The following is a 20,478-nucleotide window of genomic DNA, read 5'->3' as shown; positions in this document are numbered from 1 at the left end:
ATACCGGTGTACTGTTAGATAGAGAGTGGTTGATTTTGATTATTTGTGTTCTGTTGTGAAGGAATGAGTCAGACCAAGTTAAAACTGGGCCGGATAGCCCTATCCTTTTTTTGAGGAGATAAATTAAGTTGTTATGTTTGACCGTGTCGAATGCTGATGACAGATCGAGAAGTATAAGAATGCAGAGCTCGTTCTGTTCAAGTAATCTCAAGGCGTCATCGACGATGTGTGTTAAGCAGTTTCCGTACTGTGTCCGGATCTGAAACCCGATTTGAATTGGTCCATGAATTAAAACTGTTCTGTGTGATTAGAGTTGTTTATGAACGCATTTTTCAAGTAACTTTTCTAAATTTTTCTACGGTCATTCTATTAAAGAGTGGCCGAAAGTTGTTAGGATCAGATAATACTGCATTAGGCTTCTTTAGGATGGGGGTGACTTGTCCTATTTTGAGGCAGTCGGAAATCAGGCCCTGCAGGAGAGATTTGTGGACAATCTTAGACCAGAGTGGGAGCACAAAGGATCTAAGCTCTTTGAAGCGCTTGGCGGGCAGCAGATCTCTGAAATGATTTGAAGGTTTCTGGGGGGTCATGATAGTTCGTCATCGTCTGGTAGTGAAAAGGTATTCCATGCCGCATTATTTTGTGGAGTGTAATCTGTGTATCATGAGAGAGGAAACCCACCAAGGGTAAACATGGAGAGGGAGTTGGTTGGGTTGGTAAATGTGTATTTGTTCTGATTAGTTGGACTTATAGCTCAATATTTCTTGTTTTGTCTCTGAAGGGTGTAGAGAACTCCTCACCACTGGGAAGTGAGTAGTTAGGTGAAGAGAACTGGTTGGTTGAGGGGTTTGCTTGTTTTTTGATGATTTCAAGACTTTTTTCGGTCTGTTATTGTCATTGTCAAGTTGTGATTTAAAGTGATTGGCTTAGGTGCAACGGATGTGTTTGTGATACGCACTTCTTTTCTTCCTCAACTGCTTGAGATTCGTTGTGGAGGTAGAGTTTCTCCATGATCTCTCTGCCACCCTTAGTTTTCGTCTTTCATTTTTAAGGGGGCAATTAAACCAGGGATTGGATTGTTTGCTGGGAATCCTTTTGAGCTGTTTTGGAGTGATTTCATCAAGCACATTCGTCATGGAGTGGATGTAAAGTTTGGTAAGATCATCAAGGTTAGTCATATTAGGGGCGGAGGAGGGAGGTTATTGCTAATGTGGATAAGATCTTCCCTAAATCTCTTGCCCATTGTTTGCTTTTACAGGGTTGTCCCTGTCAGATCAGTACCCTTTGCAAGATGTGAAAGGACATTAGGTAGAGGTCTGACCAGTCGCAGGGTGATATGTAATCCAGTTGTATAACGTTGTCTTTGGCGATTTTAAAGTCAAGGGTGGCACCCTTGTTGTGGGTGGGTTTGTTGCAAGACTGGGTGAACTTTAGGTCGGAGAGGAAAGCCTTGAAAGTGCAGAACAGAGGGTCATTTGTATCAAAATTGCTTTGCTTATCTTGATTATGTTATGACAAGGACACTGAAATATACCCTGGGACAAAGACACTGAAACAAACACACAGAAACACGGACATTGGGACAGAAACTCTAGGACACGAACACACAGACTGATTGGGGCAAGGGCAGTGGGAGAACAGTGGGTTATGTACTGGGCCACGAATGCTGTGACATGGATACAAGGACACATATTGGGCCATGAGATCTGGAACATGACTTCGTGAAATAGACCTGAATTCTTCCAGGGACACAAGGGCAAATGGAAAAGGATAAAGGAACAAAGACAACTACATACAAATGTAGACAGTTGTGCATAGTCACGGAGTCATAGAACTTGGTCAGTAAGGTACCAACATTGAGATGCTGACTCTGTGACAAGGACACGTGAACAAAATCTCCTGAGACAAGAACACTGGGACACATCCACTCGGGCAAAGACTCATGTCCAAATGCAGGGGAACACAGACAATAGGACACAAGTACTGCAACAGTAGGAAACGGTTGCTGCAACACAATATTCACAACAGGCAATGGACAAAGAGGTTCTAGGACACAGGCACCTGGGTACTGATATTGGGACTGTGGTACTGGATGGATCGTAAACACTGGCAAGCAGAACAAGCATTTGCAATGCAATAGGTCTCGCATTTACGCAAGTTTAAACTATTGGCATTCTAAATGACAATGCCTTTTATTTATGTTTTAAAAACTAAAAGAAAAATAAAAGGCATTGTTATTTGCAATGTCAATCGCTCAAACACGCGTACATACGAGACCTATTGTATTGCAAATGCTTGTTGGATTTATTTTTAACAAGAAAATCCTCAGCTAATCTTATTTCTCAAAACTTGATTGGATGGTAATGGGACCTTTCAAAATCTGGATGTCTAGAGCAGATCAAAGAAAAGCCTTGAGTGATCAGTGTGATGCCATCTCCTCCATTTTGATGGTGGATGCTGCATAACCTTTCCATTATTCTTCATGTGGGAGACCATGAGGGAGTAAGTGCAAGTTACTCACTGTAGTGACTTACACAGCTGCCGTGTGATAAATAGCCCCTGTGTTGGTGCTGTTCCCAGCGTGTTTCTTCTTCCTCTACAGTAGGAACCGAAGACAAGGAAGAAATATTCGATTGCAGGTTCCCAGGTTAAAAAAAGAACCTGAGCACAACAAAAAGATCCAAGGCCTTCTACTGTCTCCTGCTGCCCTTCAGAAGCAGGAAAGCCAAAATAAATTCCCTGCTGCACCTAGACACGCATGCGTACAGGCCCCACCCTTGTCCGCCGCCACACACACAGTACAGGTACGCCTCTGACACACATGGATGTGAAAGGTTATGGTGGTGGAAAGCTGGCAGAAGCTTTTAACCAGGGAAGGCTGGTGCGCAGTGAATGAGACGGGTAAAGAGCTGCACTTCACTAAAAGCTTCAGTGACATCATCTCCGGTCCCACAATGGCAAACAAGGACAACGTGTACTCTCTCAAAGGGGGGGGCATTTTCGGTGTCCCCCAGCCCCAAAAGGCATGCGGTGGTGTCTGAAGCCAATTAACGTAGAGGGTCCTTAAGGGGCACACACAAATGACCCGCTCGCTGAGGGGGGAATCAAAACCTACAGTGACGTCCCAGGAGATGAGCTTGGACCAGCGGCGCGTGTGCTCCAGAGCCACGTGGGCACTCCAGAGCTGTGCAGGGGGCCTGGCAGGGGTATTAGTGCCTCATGAGACAACTAAAAGAGGGACGATGGAAGGGAATAAAAGCAGGGCCAGCCACAGGAGGACAAGGGGGAGAACAGGAGAAGTATCGGTGTGCAGGGGAGACAGAAGGGCTGGGATAGAGAAAGGCGCAGAGAGGAGGGTGTTTTGATGCACAAGAGGAAAAGAGGCCCGGCCAATTAGGGAAAGAGGAAGGAGGAGGAAGGAATTAGAGAGACGAAGGAGAGACATCTGGAGCACAGGTAGAAGCTGCAAAGGGGGTGGCTCTGGGTCTTGGAGCAAGAGAAGGAAATTGCACGAACAGACGAGAATGAGAGAAAGCGAGAGAGACAGGATGGCGGAGGAGAGTCAGTGAGTGAGTGCTGGGTGCCGAGAAGAGACACAAGGAGGATGCGAGCAAGATTAAAGAGGAGGAAGAGAGAAGTGAGGGAGTGAATGCATGAGAGAGACAGTGCAGGTGCGTGAGAAAAGTAGGAGTGCACAAGGAAGAATGAGACAAAATAGACATCTTGAAGGGAGGCAGGGTCTAGGGGGAGAGAAGAAACACATCCATGTCATAGGAATGTAGGGAAGGGGAGCAGGGGTTTAGAGAGGGAGAGAAGACACAGAGATGACATGGGGATACTAAAGAGCAGGCAGCTGAAGCAGACAGGAGGATGAATGGGTGAGTGAGGGAGACAGAAGGAGAAAAGCGTAGAGACCTAGCCCGCCCCTGTCTCCGTGCCTGTTTAGGAATGTTACATCTCTCCGGTAACACCACTGTGTGAACAGGTGCCCCTCGCGCCTCTGAGAGTCTCCAATGCTACCAGGTAAGGAGACCTGTGTGCGCTTGTGTGCATGGGCGCATGAGTGTGCGTCAGCTCGCACAGAGGCAGGGTATCCAGCGATGAAAAGAAGTGATTAAATTAAGCGCACAGAAGCCGGTGCTTGCCGGCACTGTCGTTGGTGTAACCTGATTATAGCAAACCCAGACAGAGCATCTACCGGCGAAAATTAATATGGTTAAATATAGAGCATTGGGGCTTTGATCCAATTGATTTAATGTGATCTAACCTTTCAGAAGCTGGCTTGTCAAGGCACTTCGAAGAATGTGATCCTATGGAGCGCACAGATTTCGAAGGTTAAAAGCAGTGAAAATCATGCAAGGTAATATCGCATACAGAGGTGAAGGCTTTCAGGCACTGAACTGAAGGTTATCATATAGCGCATAGAGGCCTGTGCTGCGAGGCACTGAAAGGGAGCTGATCTTAGAGAGCATAGATCGTACACGTGCACATCACCTGTCCAGGCGTGAGGCACTGAAAGGGAGCTGATCTTGGAGAGCACAGATCGTACACGTGCACATTGCCTGTCCGGGCGCGTTCACATCGCCTGTCCCCCTTTGGAAGCTAAGTCGACAACAATAGATCTCATCAAAGCGAGCAGCGCAGGCGCCGCGTCGCTAGGCGAGATCTAAAAACTGATAACTTTATGAGTCTCGTATCATGGTCATCACTCTCGGACCGCCTGTCCTGATGTGGTGATCCACCCTCCAAGTAGTTAACTGTGGCTGTAGGCAACTTGTGAAGAAGAGAAATCTTAGGTATACATTGTGAAGGGATTTCTCACAAACCGTGAGATATGAACCCAGGGAAAGCGCGGCAAGGACACAGGAAATGCATACGAGATAGGCGTAAAGCCATGCACACTCAGGCTGTCTAAGGGGCAGGGCCAGCACTGCACAAATACTAAGGCATAGGCACACCAATAAGAAACAACACATTTTTGATAGGTATCAATGCCAGAAACAATACAAATGGCTTTCGTGCCTTAGAATATCCTTACTAATCAATGACTTTCAAAGTGTCTGGAAGGGCAGTGGTTTTATAATGCAAGGGATTGTGCAGGGCAGTCTTATTGCAGTCACAGGTGGAAACTTGAGCTCCAGCTCCAGACTGTATGAATAGTATTTGTGAGCCAGTCATGGAAAAGTGTGTAATTGTCTGATTCTCCTTCATAGTCTAGTTGGAAAGTGCAACAGGAGGACTCAGTTCATCCGTGGTTCTATTTTTACCTGAAGGTGGAGTTGCAAAGTACTAGCAGGCCTGTTCAATTTGTCCGCACACAATGTATTGTGGTCAATGCACAACATGTCAATCCATACTCTGTGTGTTTGTCTTTGCTCAAGTCTTAAAGCCAATTTTGTACAGCCTTTGACACAGCGTTTCATCCTTATGTACTCATCCGAAAAGCAAAGGAACATGACTTGCTACACTGTTTATGAGGATTAATACCCAGCAAAAACTAACTCCAGGCCATGGAGACAGAACACCAACTACCCCAAGGGACAGGAGCTTGTATAACCGTATCTGTAGATGGAGATACATGCTTCACAAGTCTGTCCCTCCCAAGGATATGCATCAATATGGGCTACTAGTATGACACTACTTTATTACCTTAGCATTTTGCAGTATTTGTGAAATTACGCAACTTTTTTTCAAAGAAAAATTATTTTCTTGAGGATCTTTAATATTTTCAGTGGCACCTGGACTTGAGCATTTCAATACAGTTCAGACTTTATAGGGACAAGTCATTTTCAGCCCTAATCCCTAAACAAATATCAACAGTGAAAAAACCTTTCTTTATGCCTACCAGGAATTCTTACAAGGAAACCTGGCAACATTAAATGGGATTGCTACTGCTTATTTTTTTGCTATGAATGCTGAGAAATGCTCAGTATTAACTCTATGCAAGAGGTGGGAATTTGGCCAAACGAAGCGTAGTTCACCCTGACTGTGAAAGTGTGGACATTCACAAACTCTGAATTGACCCTTTCCCACACTGAAAATGATCAGAAATTTCCTTCAGCAAAGGAATTTAGTAACTCACTAACTAGGTTGGAAATGGACAGGCTTGGAGGGCGATTTAGGAAATGGGTTTCTCTATAGAATGTTTTCTCCATTGAGAGAAATGTTTTTTGTTTTTTTTAAATGTCTGTTTACTGATTGGGCACCATTTTCCCAGTAGTTAAGCCTGTGCAATGCAGAATTACATATTGGGGAATTGGAACCTCAGTCTACAGGTGCTATGACATTCCTAGTAGTACGTCTGGTAAAGTGCTCCTGGCACACATTTCCAGATGTAGTAATGATATTAGAAATTATTGTGGATTCCAAAAAGTAATAAATCGGCACCCATCTGTAGGAGTACTTTAAACGGTGCATTTTTGCTTCTTTCTGTGAATTGTCGCCTTCTTCTGAGTGCTGAAAATAGGAATCCTGAATTTGAAACTCTTATTACTGCTGTGTAAGAGTGATTCGTTAGCCATTCCAAGGTGGGAGATTCTTTGGGAGCTAAGCATTTATGAAAGGACCTCTAAGCCAGCGTCCGCTACTACATGTCTAACAGTTCATCACTAAGCATGAACAGATATTCTCTTGTCAAGCAATGTAAATTTCCAGATAGCACATGAAGAGAAATAAAGCATTCATTAATTATACATGATGGCTCATCCTTGGCACAGCTGATAAGACTAATGAGGAAGAAACCTTCTTTCTGCCATGGATTCAACATTAAAACACATATTCAACTCTCAGAACAGAACACTGTGAGCATCCTCCCATATAATTCTCACAGAAATTTGAGCTCTGCAAAATATCATTATAAGATTTCTATTATTAGCCCAGCTGTGCTCTTGTGTCATGTGATGGTGTAGGCACACAATCTAAACAGAATGGAGTCAGCCAGGTTTCTTAATTGCCGCATAGATTATAATTTTCTATCTTCCTCGCCATTCATCACTCAATGTCATTTAAACATCTTGCCCTCTTTGATATTCATACTGCCTAACTTTATCTGCCTTTGTTTCTCCTAACCTTTCCTCGTACACCTTGAAGTGCCAGCAACCCCTCCCTAGTTCCAACCACTTTGAAGAGAGACTTGGCCCAACACAAGTTAGTAATAGAACAAAAAGTACTCCTACTATACTAACGAGTATTAATATTAATTTTTAACATCCACCCCCTACTTTCTCCCAAAAACCCTGACTACCTATGTCATGTTCTTCTCACAAGACCTTTGAACTATCAGATCTGAAGTCCTTCACATGCTTTTCCAGTCACAGCTGCTTCCAACACGCTGCAGGGGAGGGAGGGGGGTGGGGGGGGGCAGCAGGGCAGCAGCGTCTGGGTGTTTGAAATAGAAAACTACATTAAAAAAAGTACCTGATCCTGCGGCCGCCTCGCGTTTTTCCTGCTGCTCCCTACAGTCCAGAAAACAGACTCCACAACCAAACCAGACGCTGCTCGCATACTATGAGAACAGCTGCCAGGATTGACCTGAGAGGGCTGCTTAGACGATCCGTGCAGGCACAGGGAGTCTGGCATGTTTCTTCATCTGGCTGTGGAATACAGCTGGGTTGGAGAAACCTAACTGCGCAAGTCTGTTTGGCCGGCCTAAGATGGTCGGCCAAACAGACATGCGCACTTAGAAGTGCACAACCACTCCTCCGTGTGACCCCAGTCCTACCCTATATACGCTGGCTCAGCCATTTGCTGAAAAATAAAACCATATTAAAATATTGTTGTATTTTACAGTTGCTGGCTTTGAGCCAGTGGAACTACGCTCCTCCTCCATTGCGGAGGATCTGCCGCTATGCTTTTTATTATTGGGACTATGGGCACAGCACTGAGTGTTTATTCCCTTACACACATACCCCTACCTTCTTTGCAAGGATAAGATCCAGAGCCATTCTGTTCTGTATACCCATACTTTGCATTGCAATAATTTCATTTGTCATTTTAGAAAGAGCAATAGCTGTGTCATGTGCCAGCCTCTCAATCACCTAGAGCATGTTTTTATATTCTTACCATGTTTAAGGCAATCCTTACATGAGGAACCATTGCTGAAAATATATCCATGGTTGGGCATTGTAGGATCTTCATTGCTAGTCATAAAGGTTGAATAATTCTATGCTGCTCATTTGGACCCCGGAAAACCTTTTTAACGTATATCATTTTTGGAGAAATTCTCATTGGAGAATATTACTAATTCAAGCTAATTTCCCATGGATTCTCAGTGTAGTCTGTCGGAGATGTCATTTTCTTTCTGAATGCTTGAGAAAATAGCTGAAATTGCTGAGTGGCTTTTTGAATGTCCATCATTTGTCATGGAGTAAAGCTGCCTTTAATATAAAGAGCATGAAGAGAAAAAGCTTCCAGGTAGGCTTACACTGATAGAGGAGGAAAAGGAGCCTGTTCCTTTAAGAAACTGAGATGTAACCCTATCTACAGTGTGTTCTTTTTTTTCTGGATCCTTCAGGCAGGATCTCTAAATACCTCTGGTGTTTTCTTCGCACCTTCAAAACAATTGTTTCTAGCTAAGGTATTTTTCAAGCCATTGTTTTACTAAACGTTTTAACATTCCTTCAGTTGAGTAAAACTAACTTCACAGTGATCCGACACTTTTTTCTAGTCAGAAGGCCTTCTCTTTTTGCCAACTGCCCCTTATTTGGAAGAAGAAGGCAAGTTCAGATGCAGACAAAGTATGTGACGTTTGTAATAAAATGTCAAAAAGGAGTCTTCAGGAAAGGAAGAGCATCAGATAAAGAGGCCTGATGTAGGAAATGAGAGCAGAGAAAAAGAGGAGAAGAAGATTAAAAAGAGCTTAATCTTTTCCTTCTGACGAAACGTGCAAATCTGGCAAAAACTCCCACAAAGGGAGATCTGCAGATAAAAGATCTTCTCCCAGACATAGTCATCGACGACCCTCCCATTGACACAGATCATCGGTATCAAGACCACTGACGTCTCTGTCAAGAGATTCAGCATCGACATGCTGTTCCGCAAAAGAAGGGTCGACGTTGGGACTTTGTTGTCACTATTCAGCATACCAATCGATATCCAGACTATCACTGCCATTGATGCTGAAGAACACAACGGCACCAACTCTGCTACCATCACACACTCGATCGACATCGAAATCCCAACATACGATGTCAAAAAGGCATCTTTCACCACAGCTAACTCCATTACCAACGAAAGACTTGTATGACATTGGTTCTATCTATTTCGACTTCAAGGATTTCCCAGGTCAGGCTTTCTTCAGAGAGAAGTCGGGCTCTCCATCTGCCCATTCTACAGCTTCTCAAGCATCTGATGGTCCGGTGACTCAAACAGATACACCACTTCACCCACAAAGGATCACCCAGAAGTGTAATAGGCCTCAGATACCATTCAAGCCATTAGTTTTTCACCAGACAGAAGTGCTTCCAAAACTATTATCATGTCTCCTATCAGAAAATAGAACCATTCACCTGTTCCGACAACACCACCTAGAATGCCCACTAACAGAAGGGGTATCCTCCTCACATTCCAGATCGCCTTACGCGTTTCTCTCATACACCAAACTCTCTACCTCAGTCACCATCTAGAGTATCTCCAGTGGATGATATCCTTATTTTCCATGATGCTTTGGTAAGAGGTGCAATCAAACTGAACATTAACACTCCTCCCCAATCAACAGTTTCGGTCATTCTTGAACAAGAAAAATAAAATTCAACCCGGCTTCTGTTAAAGCTTCTACACCAAGATTGCTTAAGAAATATAAGCCACCACAGCAGGATCACCATTTTTTTATGAATGCCAAACCAGATTCAATCATCATAGTTACGGCAGTCAGACGTAAACATGCTTGTGCCGCAGAATCCGTAGCTCCACCGGACAGGGATAGCTAAAGAATGGCCGCTATATGTAATGTAATGTAATGTAAATTGGCTCTTATAAAGCGCGGGCTGTCGCTCCGCGAGGAGCATCCTGGCGCTGTGGAGGGTTGGAGGTAAGGGGAAGGGAGGGGCACTGGTTTTCCTAGATGAGGGAGAGGCATAGTTCCTCTGGGGCTGCAAATACCCAGGTCTTTAGTGCCTTCTTGAAAAGTGTCTCTGTCTCAAGTGACCTCAAGTGGGGTGGTAGTAGGTTCCATGCTTTGGATCCTAGGACGGCCACTGTTCGACCGCCTTTAGTTTTATATTTAAAGGAGGGTGGCTTAAGATAGTTGGCGGTGGAGGACCTGAGGTTTCGAGTTGTGGTGTATAAGGTGAATCTTGCGGAAAGGTACTTGGGTCCAATTTTGTGTTTGGCTCTGAAAGGAATGAGAAGGATTTTAAAGAGAACTCTTTTACGTACAGAGAGCCAATGAAGGGCTTGTAGGGCTGCAGAAGCTGAGGATCTTCTAGAGAGCTTTAAGATGAGTCGAGCCGTGGCATGCTGGACAACCTGCAGCCTTTTTAGGTTGGATTTGTTGGTGCCTGCTAATAGACTATTGCAGTAGTCCAGACGCGAGATGATCAGGGCTACTGCCACTGATTTCCTGGCTATAAGGGGGATAAGGTCAAAGAATTTTTTTAAGGATTTAATGAGGCTGAAGCAGGTCCCTGCTACTGCCATGGTGTGGGGGAGGAAGGTGAGTGCGGAGTCAAATTTTACACCCAAATTTTTTGCTACCTTGACTGTGTCAGGGGGGGTGTTGTCCCATCTGGCCACCATTTGTCAGGTTGGAATTGGACATTTTTCCCTATGGGGAGAATCTCTGTTTTGTCCGTATTGCATCTCAGATGGTTCTCTCTCATCCAGTGGATGATTGCGGTGAGGCAGTGTTTGAAGGTGAGTTCAGACGCGGATGAATTGTTGTCTAGGGAAAGGATCAATTGGGTGTCATCGGCGTAGGACGTGACTTCAATGTCGAAGGATCTTATTAGGTGGACGAGAGGGGTCATGTAGACATTAAACAGCGGGCTCAAAGTTGAGCCCTGTGGGACGCCAGTTGTAATATTACGCTCAGTTGAAATAAAGGTACCTAAGGCAACTGCTTGTCTACGGTTGGAAAGAAAGGATTTAATCCAGTTTAGGGCAGAACCTGAGATGCCGCTACGTTCGAGTCGCTTCAGAAGTATATTGTGGGAGATGGTATCGACTGCAGCCGACAAATCAAGAAGGATGAGGACCACTTTCTTGCCATTGTCGGCCATGGTTTCTAGTGCATCAGTTATTTCCAGTAGTGCTGATTCAGTGGAGTGTTGGGGGCGAAAACCGGATTGTTGAGGATGAAGAATATTGTTCTCCTCCCAAAATTCGGACAGTTCTTTATGAACAAATTTCTCTGTTATCCTGCCGAGCAGTGGAAGTAACGAGATAGGCCGGAGATTAGAAAGTACGGAGGAATCAATATTTTGTTTCTTCTTCAGCGGTTTTACCAGCGCGAGCTTCCACTCGTCCGGGACGATGGCTGTGCTGATGGAAGAATTCACTATCTGATTAATGATGGGAATAACTGTATCTATAATTTTATGAAGAATCAGTGGAGGGCACGCATCTAGAGGTGAGCCTGATTTGCAAGTTCTTATGGCCTCATAGGTTTGTTCTAAAGAAACTTGCTTAAAGGTCCTAATAGAGTACGTAGGTGCAGGCTAGGAACCCCTATCAGGATCTTGTGACTTGTCAGGGGGGGGAGTCTTTCTGAATTTTCTTTATTTTTTCATCGAAAAATACTGAAATATCATCAGAGAGATTCTGTGAAGGGGGTATCTCTTTCGGTAGTGCTTTAGGGTCCATGAAGGACTTTACTACTGAGAAAATAGGTTTTTGATTTTGGTTAGCTTCCAAAATTTTCTTGGTTAAGTGCTCTTTCTTAGCATGTTTGATCTGCTGATGGTAGAGCCTTCTGCCATTTTTGTAGGCTGCTCTATCCTCAAAGTTGTATGTTTTCCGCCATTTACGCTCTTTTTGCTTACATATTAGTTGAGCTTGAGCATGGGCGGGTGTGAACCAGGGTTTATTTACTATTTTAGGGTTTTTGTGCTTATTCGGTCCTTCTAGAGGGGAAAGCTCGTTGCACGTTAAAGTGAGCCAGGAGTTGAACCAGTGCGAGTCCTCCCTGGTGTTTCCTGTTAGTGTTGGGATTAGGGATTGGGCAATGGTAGCTAGTCTTGGGTTTTCAGCTAATTTTGCCCATCTCCGTCCGTATCGGGGCGGAGGGGATGGCCTATGAGTGAGGCTCGTCTGAGGGATTGTAAGGGTAAGGGGGGCGAAGAGATGGTCCGACCAGATCAGGGGGAGAGGGGGGCCAACTGTGAGTGGGGCGAAGTTGGAACAGACCCCATCTAAAGTATGGCCTGCATGATGAGTTGGACCCTCTATGAGTTGAGTCAGAGTAAGCAGTTCTGTGATTTGAAGAAAGTTATCTGCACTTGAGTCAGTCCTGTCTTCAAGGTAGAGATTAAAATCACCAAGTAGGGTGAAGTTAGCATATCTGAGCAGGAGATGACTCAATCCATCCCCAAGTGAATCAAGAAAGGCGGTACTGTGTCCCGGTGGGCGGTAGATTAAAGTGCCCGAGAAGGACAGGGAGGCATTTAAGGAGAGGCAGAAGCCCAAGCTTTCTACTCCCTCAATGGTATCAAGGTTCATACCAGTGCAATGAAAGGTGTCCCGTAAGACTATGGCTAAGCCGTCTCCTCTACCATTTATTCTTTCTCTCCTATGGATTGTGTAATCAGGTGGGAGGGCGACTGCTAGGTCAGGGTTACACCAGTCTTTCAGCCATGTCTCAGTAATAAAAAGCAGATCAAGCTGTTGGTCTATGATAAGATCCCTGACGTCTTGGCAGCGATCTAGCGTTTATTAGTCCCCCCTTAATAAGTATATTAGGTCTGATTATAGAGGTGGGACTGTAGCCTGAGGTTGGAAGCACTGTGGGCAGAGTGGTTTTACAAAGGTAGCAAGAACAGGCCCCCCTGATATCCTCCGGTGGGATCTGGCACGTGCAGTTATTCTTAACATTGAGGATTCTTAAGGCCTCAGCTGTGTAAATGCTCCTGGCATGAATTTGTGCATGAATTCCTGTCCCTGTCTCGGACTTGGCGCGGACGGGCCCAGACGGGCTTGCCTCTGGCGCGCCTCTGGCGTGCCAGCGGCCCGCCCGCTGCGCGTGTCCGCTGCGCGTCCTGCCCAGCATGAACTAAGTAGCTGGCCGGGCGCGAGGGAGAAAATAGGCTCCGCCTCCAACCGGAAGTCGAGGTAATCCGGGAGGCCGGCTACGCAAATGAGGGGGAGTGTCCGCTTCCCTCCGATCGAACGGCGAAAATGCCGGCGTTTGACCGGGGAAGCGGAGACGGGGAACACAAGGGAAAAGGTGAGTAAAAACAATTGCAATGTGAGAGCAGCAAAGGGAGCCTTTAAAACGCTGGCTCTGTTATTCTAGCAGCAAACGATTAACAAACTGAAGTGCAATGGTAGCAGGAATATAGCGGAAGTGACTGGTAAAAGATTTTAAAACAGATTGAGATAAAAATGCTTTAAAACAAAATCACAGTGTTTACAACAAATACGAGTTCAGTAAGATAGCGCTGGCGCTGGCCGTGCAAGATGCCAGGTACCTCCTCTCGAGTCCAACTACCGGATGCCACATGCCTCCCTGCCCTCCCTTCCCCCTCTCCTAACTCCACCCCTACCCCCAACACTGATACAACCTCTCCCTACAACCCGCACACCCTTTCCTCTCCTCTGTCCCTATCTCCTACCTCCATTATTTCGGCATCCTGTACCTCGCCCCTCTCTATTTCCCAACCCCGGACCGCACCTCCTGACCTTCCTCTGACCTCCCCCACTCACACAATCCCTGCCCTACCCTCACGCCCCCCCCATGACCACTCTCCCTCTCCCAACAATAAACCTCCACCCATGAGCAATACTGACCCCACACCACCCCCTACTTCTACCACAACTTCACCTCTCCTCACTCTCTTAACTCAGACACTTCGTAACATTGACTGCAACATCTCCACCTTGGTTTCAGAACTTGCACGACTCAGAATCGACTTCAAGCTATTCAATTCTCTCAACTCCAGAACCCGCCCCTATTTGACCTCCTCTTCATGCTCCAGCCCCCCAAAACGCCCATATCCTAAGCGTTGGCCAACTACACCTCTACTCAGCCGTACACTCAGGCCTCTTCGCTCCCTGAGAGTCTACTCCACGTCCAACATCTCTGACCTCTGCGGCTCTTACCTTGACAAGCTCCCTCCTAATGACCCTTTCCTCCCTCATTCTAACATCCCTGTTATCATGGGGACTTGCAGAATCCACTCTTCCCCCAGCTCACCCAGACCTCCCCCTCAACTTACCACCATTCACCTACACCCTCAGCCCCAAAACATCCCCAAACCCCTATCTTGTATGCTCGTGAACTGCCGCTCAGCTGTTCGACATGCGACCGAAATATCTGAAACTATACTTAACGATGATATTGACATTGCCGTCCTCACTGAAACCTGGCTCAAAGATCATTCGACACCTATCCTTGACCTACTCATTCCCCCTGGCTACTCCTCACTCAGAAAAGACAGATCGGAAAGAATAGGGGGAGGTTTAGCAATTATCTATAAAAACGAGCTACAACTCTCCCCCTCAAAGAACACAAACTTTACTACCTTCGAATATCTTGGAGCTGAACTTAAGTTGAAAAACTCCCCTCCAATTCGACTACACACTATATACCATCAACCCGGTGAGCCTCTCCCCTTTGCCGAAGAACTATCTGACCTTATCACGCAATCGTCACTCTCTAACACCAATAACCTTTTCCTAGGAGATCTCAACCTTCACTGGAATGAACCTAAGGATCCCGCAATCAGTCTCCTCACTAATCTTTTAGAGACTATCGACCTCAAACAACTTTGCCTCTCCCCCACCCACACCAAAGGAGCCATCCTTGACGCCATCATCTCTAACACTGATGTGGCGTCCGTATCCAACATCATCCCTATCGACTGGTCCGATCATCTCCTTATTTTGTTCACGATCTCCCCCACAACCCCGCCCTCCCCAGCGAAATGCACTAAGGCCACGACAGTGTCCAGAAATCTTAAGCAAATCCCACCTGGCACTCTGGAGTCCAAACTTCAAACCCAACTTCGTCTCATACCACACTCTCTCAATGCAAACGATCTTACTGAGCACTTTAACAAAACTGTCGTTGAGGTCTTAGATCAACTTGCCCCGCTCAAACTTAAAATACAAAGAAATGTCCCCTCCAAATCATGGTTTACCTCTGACCTTAACAAGGAAAGACGCTCACTTAGACTTGCCGAAAGGACATGGCGACAGCACCCTTCTCCCTCCCATCTGGCCCTCCTTAGAACCGCTAGATCCACCTACAAAAAACACATTTTCTTTGAAAAAGCATCTTTCTTTCACATACAACTCTCCCGCTCCAAAAACAGAACCAGAGAACTGTTCAAGATCGTGAGAAACCAATCCACTAAGGCACCCTTAACCTGTCGGCCTCCACTAGCAAATGTGAAGAAATTGCTAACTTTTTCTCCGAAAAAATCGCCAAGATTGATCTCTCCTTCCATGTAACCCAGCTCCCTCCCTCACCCACATATCCTTTGAATAATACTCTAACACCACACTCACCCCTGATCCCACCCCCTATCTCTATCGCTTTCACACACCCTCCCTCCTCCACCCCTCCTGTACCACACCACCCCACCCCACCCCACTCCTTAAAAATAAAGCTGCATGGAGAAATTTCCAACCTGTGACGGAAATGGAAGTCTTTAACATCCTATCCAAACTAAAACCATCCTCACACACTAAAGACCCACTCCCATCAGCCCTCACCCAAGAACTAAAGCACATCTTTGTCCCTTATTGGACCAACATCATTAACGCCTCCCTCTCTTCTGTATGTGTTCCTATCTCACTCCAACTGGGACAAATCACGCCCATCCCCAAAAACCCCAAAGCCGACCCTAATGACCCTAGCAACCTCCGCCCTATCTCCAACCTCCCACTACTCTCCAAAACCCTTGAAAAATGCGCCCTAATTCAACTGGACAAGCATATTGACACTTTTAACCTGCTTGACCCCCTTCAATCTGGCTTCCGCAAAGGTTGCAGCACCGAAACCGCCCTGCTTAACATTGTAGATGACATCCACCTCACACTGGATAAGGGTGAGTCTTGCATACTCATCCTCCTTGACCTCACTGCTGCATTCGACACAGTTAACCACTCAACCTTACTCAATGCACTCAAAGATCGTTTCGGACTTAATGGCACTGTCCTAAACTGGTTCACCTCATACTTACAACACAGAAAACAACAAATCAAAATTCAAAATGACCTCTCCTGCCCTGCATCGGTCTCCCTCTGTGTACCCCAAGGATCTATCCTCTCACCGGCCCTCTTCAACCTCTTTATGGAACCCCTCACCCTCATACTTAAACAAGCCAAAATTAACTACCACCTGTATGCTGACGACACCCAACTGTACTATAAAATCAAATCCCACTCTGATATCTTACACCTAAACTCAGCCCTATCCAAGATCCAATCCTGGTTTTTCGCAAATCATCTCAAACTTAATCCAAACAAAACTGAAATCATTCTCTTCTCTCCCAAAAACAACCCTCTCCCCATCCAAACATGGATAACTGACCTTAATGCCCTTAACTGCTCTCTCCTCCTAGCCGAATCAGTTAAATCTCTTGGCATCTCCATCAATAAACTTGCGCTCAATACCCATATAAAAAATTCGGCAAAAGGAGCACTCTTCTCACTCCGGCTTCTCCAAAAAATCAAACCGTTCATTCCTTTTTTTTTTTTTGTTGAAACATTTTTTATTGTTTTCATAGCATCAACTCCGTACAAACCCCGCTACCTCCCCCGTCAAAGAAGGTATTGCACATACAGTGTTACCAGCCAACATCCGGGAGAATGAACTTCCAGCCCATACGGGCCCCCCCCCCTCCCTCCCCACCCCATGTCAGTGTGCCCCCTGCTTTCCTCCTCGCTCCTGATGTGCCCCTTCCCTGCTATAAATCAGGCATGGGTGCTCAACCTCCTCTAGAGAACCATGGCTTTCCCTCGTGCCTAGCCACACCCTTGCTTCCAGCGCTCGCTACTACTCCCCTTCTACTCCCCGTTCACCGCCTCCTCCTGCCTGCCAGATGTGTCCCCCTCTCTCCCGTTGTCAGACATCAGCCCCTGAAGTTCCACCACCAGCGCCTCCCACACACGGGCCGTCGCCAGCGCATCAAACCGTTCATTCCTGCGGAAGATTTCAAATCGGTTATCCAATCTTTAGTCCTTTCCAAGATTGACTACCGAAACGCTCTACTCTCTGGAACACCCAAAGTTCACCTTGCCCCCCTCAAATCTGTCCTCCACTTAGCGGCCAGACTAACAACCGACTGTAAACGTTCTGAACACATCTCTCCTGCCCTCAAAGAACTCAAATGGCTTCCCAGTGAGGGCCGATCCTCATATAAAATTGCCTGCATTACACACAAAGCCCTCTATCAAAAGACACCAAGTTACCTCTCCAATAAACTCACTAAAGCAGGATGCTCCCGGACGTTGAGAAGCTCAAACGCACTTCTTCTCGTCCCCCCACTACTAAAGAAAAAAGCCTCGCAGGCACGCTCCTTCTCTGGAAAAGTCCCCAGCCTCTGGAATGCCCTCCCCAAAGCTCTCCGTTGTACCCCCTCCTATATCAGTTTCAAAAAAGACCTTAAAATACACTTGCTCAATCAATACTGGGGTACTTAATTCCTCTCCTACTATTCTTGTGCTACCCACCCCTCCTCCCTTTGACACTACCGCTCTCCCCTTCGCCTTTCCCACTTCTACAGCCCCCACTCCTCTCCACCCTACCTCTCTCTTCCTATCCTAATTTCTCCCCTCCATCGCCTTCTCACATACCCTATCCCTCCAGACGCTTTTTTATCCACTGAACCTACCCTTTTGCTCCCCTTACTATTATTATCGGCATGAGCTCAACTGAGTCTTCTATTCCTTCATGTATAATTGCCTCACTATTTTAACTATTTGCTCTCTGCTTTGTCCTAAATAATTTTTATGCAAATGTAAAGCGCTCTGATACCACCGGGTGGAGCAAGCGCTATATAAAACTTCTAAATAAATAAATAAATAAATACCTAAGGAGAGTAATGCGTTAGATCAGTTGGCGCTCCTCACACCTTACACTCCGAAAAAGAAAAAGATCTACAGTACAGCCTCCACCCCTTTAAGGAATGCCAATGCAGCAGCCCTTCTGGGTAGATATCACAGAGAGATATGGGATGGCATGAAATATTTTGTATCTGATCTGGCGCTGGCCGTGCAAGATGCCAGGTACCTAAGGAGAGTAATGCGTTAGATCAGTGGGCGCTCCTCACGCCTTACACTCCGAAAAAGAAAAAGATCTACAGTACAGCCTCCACCCCTTTAAGGAATGCCAATGCAGCAGCTCTTCTGGGTAGATATCACAGAGAGATATGGGATGGCATGAAATATTTTGTATCTGATCTTCCAACTCTCAAACAACAAGATTTTGGGGGAATGATTAAGGAAGGCTCATTAATTTCGAATCAATCTATTAGTGTTGCAGTTGATTCAGTGGATTCTCTGTTACTTCATTCTGTCATGGAATTTTCCTGAGAAGATCATATTTGCTTCATTTAGCTTCCCTAAAATCTGATGCCTAGCTAAAAATTGCAAATTTGCCCAGGTACATCACTATTCACACAACACACTGAGGATGAAATGCTCAGTATGAAAAATGAAGCTGAAACACTTAAAGCTGTTTGTCTAGAAGACCAGAAAATATTTTACAAGGAACAATCTAAACCAAATGACAGGTGATGATTCTATTTTCATAGGGTTCAAACCCCTAGATGCCCATAACAGCCTTTGCACCAACAGAAACATTCACAAAGAGCATATCAGAGGAGATACCAAAAAAAAAACGGCTGCAACAAAATCTTCTCAGTACAAGGGAAGAAACTCCTCCAACAATAAACAATGAGAATCTGACATCCCTTCCAAAGTTTAGCAATAAGGTGGGGGAACCGTCAGGACCCTCGATCCTCCACAGGGACAGACCTGATGCTGGCTTCCAGTGCCCATCTACCAGTGCCACCAGCCTGAAAACAGTCTAATGTCACCAGCAAGAAGGAAAGGGAAATAGGATAGAAAAGAGTTAACTCCTGTCTGACAGCAGGGCTCCCTCTAACTGTCTTCGTCTGTTTCACTGTGTCTTCTGTGTACTATTGCTGTTTTCAACATGAGGGAATACCTACAGCCTAAATTATAACAACGTAATAATTGCTATTCTTAAAGAATTACAGTTCTTTTCTATCTATATGTTTAACTGATATCATCATACCTAGCTTATTGGAGTTATTGCCTCTCTTCTGGTAATGAACTATTTACAATTTCATATTTAGTCTTTTAATGTTGCTGCTGATAGACTCAAAAAAAGTTCAAATAATTGTAGCATTATAACCACTTTTCGTTTGCAATCTGATCTTTTCACATGCGTCCTTTCTATATCTTTTAATCTGTTGGCAGTTTTGTAGGTTTGAATTTCTTCTTTGATTACAGTCTCTTACTTGTAATTCCATAGCGTTTTCCAGAACTGAGTTGGCCATTAAATGAAAAAAAGAACATTGTATGGGAAGATTGAGAAGGAAAAGATAGGGAAGACCCCCCAAAGGTATCTATACAGGGAAACCGTCGGCACTTAACAAACTATGCAAAATGTTTTTGAGTTAGACTTTGCCCTTAGAGAGTCATTAAACGATGCATTTTACTTTCTGAGCATTTCAATTTACAACTTGGACCAAAAGTACTTAGCTCACACGGGATGATGACCGAAGATTAGTATTTGGGATCAGCAAAATGAAGACTAAACTCACGTGACCTTCCTGAAGGAATGACAACTGCATCGAAGAGCCAGAGCCGCCGGATGCTGCTGGAAGAAAGTCAACAATACTCTAGAAGCCAGCCAAAAGGTCATGAAACAGTGGCATGACCAGAATGCCACTCTGGTCAAGTTTTAGTGTGGCCAAAAAGTGTAGGCGATGGAACTTGTGGAGCCCAGAGCCCTGCAAGACCGCTGGTCTGGGTCCTAAGAGGTGAAAGAGCGCAAGAGTTGGATCACCTATCTGGTGGACCTCGTGACTCTCAGGAACTATTTAAGGATTTTGTACGTAAGTCGCCTCAAACCCCACTGTGAGAGGTCCAAGATAACCATACTCCTGGTCACGGATGATGGAGTGGAGATGAGTGAACGTCTACCCAACCTCCTTTCTTCCAAGGAACAGGATGGGTCAATGGAGGGTTTCAGCCTCTCCCCTACAGTGACTTAACATCAACAGAGTGACTGGCGCCAGTTATGGGGCAGTTTGACTCTCTCTTACCCCAAGACTAACTACATGGTGT

The 20,478-nt window shown here is 45.5% G+C and overlaps 1 protein-coding gene across 2 annotated transcripts in view; it reads left to right on the top strand.

The window, feature by feature from the left end:
- Positions 1-20,478, top strand: part of STEAP2 (STEAP2 metalloreductase) — a 224,168-nt gene that overhangs the window by 71,992 nt on the left and 131,698 nt on the right. The window lies entirely within an intron of this gene.

This window comes from Triturus cristatus, chromosome 10, assembly GCF_964204655.1.
Source record: "Triturus cristatus chromosome 10, aTriCri1.1, whole genome shotgun sequence".
Classification (NCBI taxonomy): Eukaryota; Metazoa; Chordata; class Amphibia; order Caudata; family Salamandridae; genus Triturus; species Triturus cristatus.
Note: the sequence above shows the minus strand (reverse complement) of the source record. Positions and strands in the feature narration are given on the sequence as shown.